The following is an 8,988-nucleotide window of genomic DNA, read 5'->3' on the forward strand; positions in this document are numbered from 1 at the left end:
CCCAACCGCTCCTTGTTTTCTTTTTTTTTATTTTTTTATTCTGGGCCAGCTTTAGCTCTGAGGCCTCGCTGCTGAAAACATCGATACAGTGTTGGGGTCCAGCTGGCTTTCATTCTGGCTGGTTTCTGGGGTTTTGTTTAGCTTCTTATTTGCAACATAGTACATAGTTGCTTAGAGTTGCAGCTGAGAGGCTGGCAAGTTAGGCGGGGAACGTTGGAGTCTGCAGTCACTGAAGCAAGCAAGCCTCCCTGCTTGCTTCAGTGCATGGCTGCCGGCCGCCATCTTGGCTGACAGTTAATTTGCATAAGGATATGCTGATTAGCCAATGGGAAGGGTAGCGGTCGTACGCTAATTACCATGTTTCTCTTTTATTAGTGTAGATTGTAGAATACTGTTTCATTTCACATAGGAACAACTGTACACGTACTTTTGCTCCACCCTGTAAATCCTGATTTCACCCACCTCCGCCATCTCCATTGTTCCTTTCACCATATCACACAGACTATGATTGCCTTCATTACTTTGCTTCATGTGTCTATACCTAGAATTATTAAACCTGGGTTTCCTACAAATTTAACTCAGTTCTGACACTATCTACCTAGAAATGGGATCAGACACTACAAGTTATGACTTCCGTGCCATAAGTCAAGTTTCACTTCAGATGTCAGTTGCAAGTCCATTTTGTCACCGGTGCTTCTGACCAACTGGCTATAAATTGGAGGTGTCATGAGTCCCATCCTTGGATTAAATTAATTTCCTAGAGCAGCTCACAGAACTCTGAGAAATACTTAGGTTTAGTGGGTTTTTTAATAAAAGATACAGATGGATAGGTACATGGGACAAGGTTTGAAATATTTCTGAATACAGGAGGTTCTGTCTTTATTGAGCTAAGGTGAACCAGCCACCCAGTGGGCACAAGGATGTATTCACTAACCCAGAAACTGATCTAGTTTTTTTTTTTTTTTAAATATATATATATTATTGATTTTTTTACAGAGAAGAAGGGAGAGAGATAGAGAGTTTGAAACACCGATGAGAGAGAAACATCGATCAGCTGCCTCCTGCACACCCCCTCCTGGGGATGTGCCCACAACCAAGGTACATGCCCCTGACCAGAATCGAACCTGGGACCCTTCAGTCCACAAGCCAACGCTCTATCCACTGAGCCAAACCGGTTAGGGTGAAACTGATCTAGTTAAGAATTTTCATAGAGCCTTAATCTCTAGGCCTTTTCTCCTTTCTAAGAGGTCAGTTAGTAGGGCTGGAAGTCCAACCATTAAATCACTTGGTCTTTCTAGTGACTAACTCTGTCCTGAGAGTATGTAGGAGTCCTGTGCTCTCATCTCATTAGCATAAACTCAGCTGTTTTTATTATAGAACAAAAGATACTTCTGTCACTTAGGAGTTTGTAGTGGTTTCACAACCTCAATGTGAAGAACTATGTGTAAAGATCAAATATATTTTTTATTTTATATCATATAGGATTGTCACTAAATAGTTACTTCACATGACGGCTTTTTACAAAACAGTTTTATTTTAAACAAGGATTGTGAGAGATTCCAGAATGATTCCCTGTTCTCTTCTGTCCTAGAACTCAGGAAGGTGGATGATCTTCTGCAGCATCACTTGCAAATCCGAAACCTTCAGAAGAGTGTGGACCGAGGCTGCGAACATAGTATGTTAGCAGATATTGTTAATCAGAGTGAAGATCATTCTCTATTCAAGCAAAATTGCAATGATATGTTTGAGATAAGTGAAAAACGTTTAAAATCAAATGAAAATTTTGAAAGCCAAAATAGAAGCTGTAACTTAAAGAATTCTGTGGAGTTGAAGGGAGATGGAATATGTATTCTTCATGCTAACCATGAACAATTTTATACTGAAATCATGTTGCCAGTTAGTACCAAACTCTTTAATAATCAATCCTGGGTCATTCAGCAACAGAAAACTCACAATGTAGAGAAAGCCCATGTGTGCATTGAAAGTGGGAAAGCCTTTATGAAGATGTCTCAGCTCACTGATCATCAGAGAGTTCATACTAGACAGAAATTTTATGGGTGCAGTCTGTGTGGGAAAGCCTTTCTCAGAAAATCCAGGCTTACTGAACATCAGAAAATACACACGGGACTCAAACAGTATGAATGTACTGAATGTGACAAAACCTTCCTCAAGACATCCCAGTTCAATAGACATCAGAAAATGCACATGAAAGAGAAACCTTACATGTGTAGTGAATGTGGAAAAGCATTCATCAAAAAGTCTCGGCTCATTTATCATCAACGAACTCATACAGGAGAGAAACCCCATGGATGCAGTCTATGTGGGAAGACCTTCTCTACAAAGTTTAGTCTCACTATACATCAGAAAACCCATACAGGAGAGAAACCTTATACATGCCCTGAATGTGGAAAAGGCTTTATTGAGAAGAGTCGTCTCATTGCACATCAGCGAACTCATACAGGAGAGAAACCCTATGGTTGCAATCTGTGTGGAAAAACCTTCTCTACAAAGTTTAATCTCACTACACATCAGAGAACTCACACAGGAGAAAAGCCTTTTTTATGCAGTGAATGTGGGAAAGGCTTCTCAATGAAGCACTGTCTTACTGGACATCAGCGAACGCATTCTGGAGAGAAACCCTATGTATGTGTTGTGTGTGAAAAAGGCTTCACCATGAAGCGTGATCTCACTGTACATCAGCGAAGTCATACTTCAGAAAAACCACATACGTGCAATGAATGTGGAAAGGGCTTTATTGTGAAGAGTCGTCTGATTGTACATCAGCGAATGCACACGGGAGAGAAACCCTATGTATGCAGTGAATGTGGAAAAGGCTTCCCAGTGAAAATGCAATTGATTGTACATCAACGAACTCATACAGGAGAGAAACCGTATGTATGTAGTGTATGCTGGAAAAGTTTCACAGCAAAGCAAAATCTCATTAGACACCAGATGAAACATACAGGAGAGTATCCCTATATATGTAATTTGTGTGGAAAAAGCTTCACCATGAAGACTGACCTCACTTTACATCAGCAAACTCATACTTAAGAGAAATTATGTGCAATGAATGTATGAAAGGCTTCATTATGAAAAATACTAGAGGCCTGGTGCACGAATTCGTGCTCAGGTGGGGTCCCTCGGCATGGTCGGTGATCAGGGCCTTTTGGGGCTGCGGGAGGTTAGCTGTGGGAGCTCATTGACCACCAGGGCGCAGTCCTGCGTTGAGCATCTACCCTCTGGTGGTCAGTGCACATCATAGCAACCGATCGTTCAGTTACTTAGGCTTTTCTATCTACACTAATAAAAGAGAAACATGGTAATTAGCGTACGACCGCTACCCTTTTCATTGGCTAATCAGTGAGTATATGCAAATTAACTGTCAGCCAAGATGGCAGTTAATTTGCAAATACTGGCTCTGAGCGAAGACTGAAGACAACATGGAAGCCAAGGGCTATAGAAGGGAGCAAAGTAGAGGCCGCAGACACAGTAAAGGAGCCAAGGCTGCAGAGGCAGGAGGCGGGAGGGGAAACCCAGCCACAGCGGCTGGGAGTGGGAGGGGAAACCAGGCAGCAGCGGCTTGGGGCGGGTTGGGCAAACCCACCAAGATGGAGTGGCTGGGGGCGGGTTGGGAAAACCCACCAAGATGGAGTGGCTGGGGGCGAGTTGGGAAAACCCACCCAGATGGAGAGGCTCGGGGTGGGTTGGGAAAACCCACCCAGATGGAGCGGCTCGGGGCGGGTTGGGAAAACCCACTAAGACTGAGCGGCTGGGGGCGGGTTGGGAAAACCCACTAAGACTGAGCAGCTGGGGGTGGGTTGGGCATACCCACCCAGCCACAGCAGCTGGGGGCGGATGGAAAAACCCAGCAGCAGCGACTGGGTGCGGGTTGGGCATACCCACCCAGCCACAGCGGCTGGGGGCGGATGGAGAAACCCAGCAGCAGCGGCTGGGATCGGGTTGGGCATACCCACCAAGCCGCAGCGGCTGGGAGCAGGTTGGGAAAACCCACCAAGACTGAGAGGCTGGGTACGGGTTGGGCAAACCCACCCAGCTGCAGTAGGTTGGGAAAACCCACCAAGACTGAGAGGCTGGGATGGGTTGGGCAAACCCACCAAGACTGAGCGGCTGGGTGCGGGTTGGGAAATCCCACCCAGCAGCAGCGGCTGGGGGCGGGTTGGGCAAACCCACCAAGCTGGAGCGGCTGGGGGCGGGAGCGAAGCCCGCCTCAGCGGGTTTTGCTCCCTTCTCTGCTTCCCTCCAGCCACAGTAAGCCCTATTCTTGCAGGAATCTTCCTGCAATGGGCCTCTAGTATATATAGATTCTGTGTGTACATGAGCAAAACTCATGCTACAGAGCAGCCCTACACACATGTAATAATTGTGGTGAAGGCTTTAGGACAGTGGTTCTCAACCTGTGGGTCACCCCTTTGGGGGTCGAATGACCGTTTCACAGGGGTCGCCTAAGACCATTGGAAAACCCATATATAATTACATATTGTTTTTGTGATTAATCACTATGCTTTAATTATGTTCAATTTGTAACAATGAAAATACATCCTGCATATCAGATATTTACATTACGATTCATAACAGTAGCAAAATTACAGTTATGAAGTAGCAATGAAATTAATTTTATGGTTGGGGGTCACCACAACATGAGGAACTGTATTAAAGGGTCACGGCATTAGGAAGGTTGAGAACCACTGCTTTAGAAGAAAGACATGCCTTGTAAAACATCAGAAATTTCACTCAGGAAACACTTCCTTTGCATGTACTAAATGTACAAAATTCTCTTTTAGCAACAATGATCTCATCCATCAGATAATTCACATGGGAGAGAAATCCTATGAATGTAATGAATGTGGTAAAACTTTCACTACAAACTCAGGATTCTATGTTCATCAAAGAAAACACAGTCGGGAGGCCCTAAGAGTGTAGCAATTGTGGGACAGCTTTTGACCACTCGTCAGTTGTTAAACATAAGAGATTTCATAGGTAGTTGCTTTGGGGTAAGCCTGTTGCCAGTTGTAGGCCCTCAAGATAATAGTATGCAATGAAGAATAACTTGATGCAAAAAGAGAGGGAAAGAAGAATATGTTACTGCAAAGAATGTGGTACTGTCTTTCTTGGTCAATTACCTCATATTTTATATGAAAAAAATTTTACAAAACAAGTGATACAATCAGCCTTGATGAAAATATTTTAGGACATTATATGTCTATAAAGGTTATCTTGACATAAATCCTGTGAATGTGACAGTAGGAAATTCTTACTGGGAAGTAGTCCCTATCATGACAAATGTATGAATATTTCAAATTGTTTGAAAGCATCTGCCCCAAAGTAAGACCTCAATAGATGTCAGTTTACACTAGAGAAATACTTTTCTCTGGCAGGAACGTGGCATAGATTGCATAATTCATGTTGCATTATTTGCCACAAATCCATGCAGAAATAACTCATGAACACATTCAATTTGGTGGTCTTTCGCAAATGAAGAAGAGAAGCCTTGAATGAAAAAGCATTCTGTCACAAGTCTGAACAGAAAATATACTTCACAAGCCATTGTGGGCAGGATACCATCAGCAATATTTCTACTCACCTTGCCTTTGATTATATAAGTTTTAAACAATGACAATTACTCTCATCATGAATAAAATTTTAATAAATACAATATTGGTGTGTTCTGTGCCTGTTTCATTATGTAATTAAATTTTGCACTTCTATGTTTGGGTTATTTCAGAATAACTGAAAACAAATATATTCATTTATAAGGATAACAACATATTGTGTTTGACCAAGTTTATAAGTAACATAAAGTGGTTTATAAAATTAATATAAATGTCAGTTTTTATAACTTTAAATTTTGAAATAAATTTAGAATCACAAAAACTGAAATTTTCTTGAGATTTCCTGCATGCCTTTCATATAACTATCTACTTTTGGCCTGGCTGTGGTGGCTCGGTGGATTGAGCATCGTCCCATGGACCAAGAGGTCCTGGGTTCGATTCTCAGAAAGGGCACATACCTGGGTTGTGGGCTTGATCTCCAGTAGGGGCATGCAGGAGGCAGCCAATCAATGAGTCTTTCTCATCATTGATGTTTCTATCTCTCTCCCCCTCTCCCTCTCTGAAGTCAATAAAAAACAAAAAAGACCCACATAAAACTATCTACTCTCAAAGGTAAAACCTTACATAGTCACAGTTCATTCTCAAGTAAAGTGAAATTGTTACAGTGCTTTTAACTATAGGATTGATTTGTATCTCGTTTTATCACTCATTTTTATTTGGTTTTTATCACACGTAGATTCTTGTAACCACAGCAAAATTCAGAAAATGTTGCTATCACAAAATCCCTCAGACTACCTTTTTCTTTTTTCCTTTCTTTTTTAAAATATATTTTATTGATATTTTACAGAGGAAGGGAGAGGGATAGAGAGTTAGAAACATCGATCAGCTGCCTCCTGCACATCTCATACTGGTGATGTGCCCACAACCAAGGTACATGCCCTTGACCAAAATTGAACCTGGGACCTTTCAGTCTGCACGTCGGCGCTATCTTCACTGGGCCAAACCAGTTAGGGCTACCTCTTCTTTTAAATATGTTTTTATTGATTTCAGAGTGAGGAAGAGGGAGATAGAAACATCAATGATGAAAGAGAATCATTTAGGCTGCCTCCTACACCCCCTACTGAGGATCGAGCCTGAAACACAGGCATATGCCCTGACTGGAAATCGAATCGTGACCTGGTTCACGAGTTGATGCTCAACCACTGTGCCACCCAGGCCTGGCTTCCTTTTCATAGACACATCCTTGCCCTAACGCTAGTTTTTGGTGTCACAGTTCTCTTTGTACCTATAATTTTTGTCATTTCTGGAATATTAGAAAAATTGAGTCACTTAGCATGTATCCTTTTGAAATAGGCTATTTGACCATGTGAGATATAGATAATACATACTGATCTTTGCCCCCGGTTCTTGATACAAAGCACATGGAACTCTTGTAAATTTCCAAGTGATAATAGTTAATAGGGTTTAGAAATAGAGTTCATGATCAATAATGCCTATTGAGGAAGGATCCATAAACCTTCCAATAGGAGGCTATTCAGAGATCTCCCAGGTGGGTGAATACATCTGAGTATGGGGAGGGTGGTGCACCCTAACTTCATGGGGACAGATGCTCCTGTGCTTGGGCCTCTCCCAGACCTCGCACAGTGTATCTCTATTTGCATGTTCATCTGTAACCTCAATGATGGATGTTTATATGTGCATTTGTTATCACTGTCTCTTTGGTAAAAAGTCTGGTCACATTTCTGCCTAATCGATGGATGCTGGCATTTTTGTAATCAAAGGGACAGGGAAACAACAAAGATGTATGTTGGAATTTCACTCATTTCGTGCCTTTTTTTTTCTTTATGCAATAAATTTTCTTTATATTGGGATAGTTAGTTCTAATATTTTTTCAATTTTTCATGCTGTGCCCAAAGTAATGAACACTTGCTTTTTTTTGTAATCCTCAGCCTATGATTTCTTTTTCTGAACAGCTTTTATACACACAGGGGGTGGAGCTCAGTCCTTCTTAGCTGCTGCCTTCCTCATGGCTGCAAGGACATTGCTCAGCTCCTCTCTCTTCCTCTTGGCACAGATGTGTGTCCCCACACTTTTTAAAAAAATAATATATTTCTTTATTGATTTCAGAGAGGAAGGAAGGAGAGATAGAAATATCAATGATGAGAGAGAATGACTGACTGGCTGCCTCCTGCACACCCCCTACTGGGGATTAAGCCCGAAACCCAGGCATGTGCCCTGGGCCGGAATTGAACCTGGGACCCTTCAGTCTGCAGGCTGAGGGTCCATCCACTGAGCCAAACCAATTAGGGCAGCTTTGAGATTTTTTACTTACTATTTTGCTCTTTGTATTTTACAATATTTTATAGGTGTCTGCGAGAGAGAGCTTTTGCTATTCCAGCATCAATGAAATGAGAAAATGCCAACTGAGCTACACCAGCCAGAGCCAAAATTTATTTATTGTAATTGAAGTTCAAATTATAACTAAATTATAGATTTTCAATTAAAGTTTATATTATACATCTCAGTTGAAAGGCTGGTCCTACATTCTTGTGTTATATTTGTCCCATATTTGATGATGTAAGTAGGTTATTTATGTGATAAATTATTCCAGACTGCAATGCAGGCATACCTCTTTTATTGTGAGTGGCTGTATTGGGCTCACAGATAATGTGTTTTCACTAATACAGACTCCAGTCCCTTCACCACGAAAAAAATGACAACTGCCCTGGCCAGTTTTGCTTGGTGGATAGAGCATAGTCCTGCAGACCAAAGGGTCGATTCTGGTCTAGGGCACATGACCGGGTTGTGGGCTCCATCTCCAGTAGGGGGAGTGAGCGAGGCAGCCGATTGGTGATGCTCTCTTATCATTGATGTTTCTCTCTCTACATCTCCCTTCCTCTCTAAAAAATCAATTTAAAAAAAATGACAACTTTGTTTAGGCATTTTCAAGATGTCTCTTTCATAGGATATGACATTGCTTTCTTTCTTTTTAATCCTCATCTGAGGATATTTTCCCATTGATTTTTAGAAAGCGTGGAAGAGAGAGGGGAAAAAAGAGAGAAACATCAATGTGTGAGGAACACATGGATTGGTTGCTTCCTGCATTTGTCCTGACCTGGGACCCGCCAGGGAGGAACCTGCAACCTAGGTACCTGCCCTTGCCCGGAATCGAACCGGGACCCTGCAGTCCGTAGGCCGAGGCTCTATCCACTGAGCCAAACTGGCTAGGGCAGGAGATGCCATTTCTTAGCCCCTCCCGCAGCGGACCTCCGTTTTTTTCCTCCTGGAGTTGGATGGAAAAACCCTAGACCACCGCCTTGGATTCTTATTAGGCAAGTTACCAGGAACGCCACGAGTGGCACCCGAGCTTATCCAATGAGCGGTCAGAAAAGGCGTTTCCTATGCAGCTCAGACGCAG

General features: G+C 42.4%; 1 pseudogene; it reads left to right on the top strand.

Moving 5' to 3' along the window:
* LOC102437647 overlaps positions 1 to 8,988 on the top strand; it is a 33,369-nt pseudogene that overhangs the window by 12,568 nt on the left and 11,813 nt on the right.

This window comes from Myotis lucifugus, unplaced genomic scaffold (genome assembly GCF_000147115.1).
Source record: "Myotis lucifugus unplaced genomic scaffold, Myoluc2.0 scaffold_412, whole genome shotgun sequence".
NCBI lineage: Eukaryota > Metazoa > Chordata > Mammalia > Chiroptera > Vespertilionidae > Myotis > Myotis lucifugus.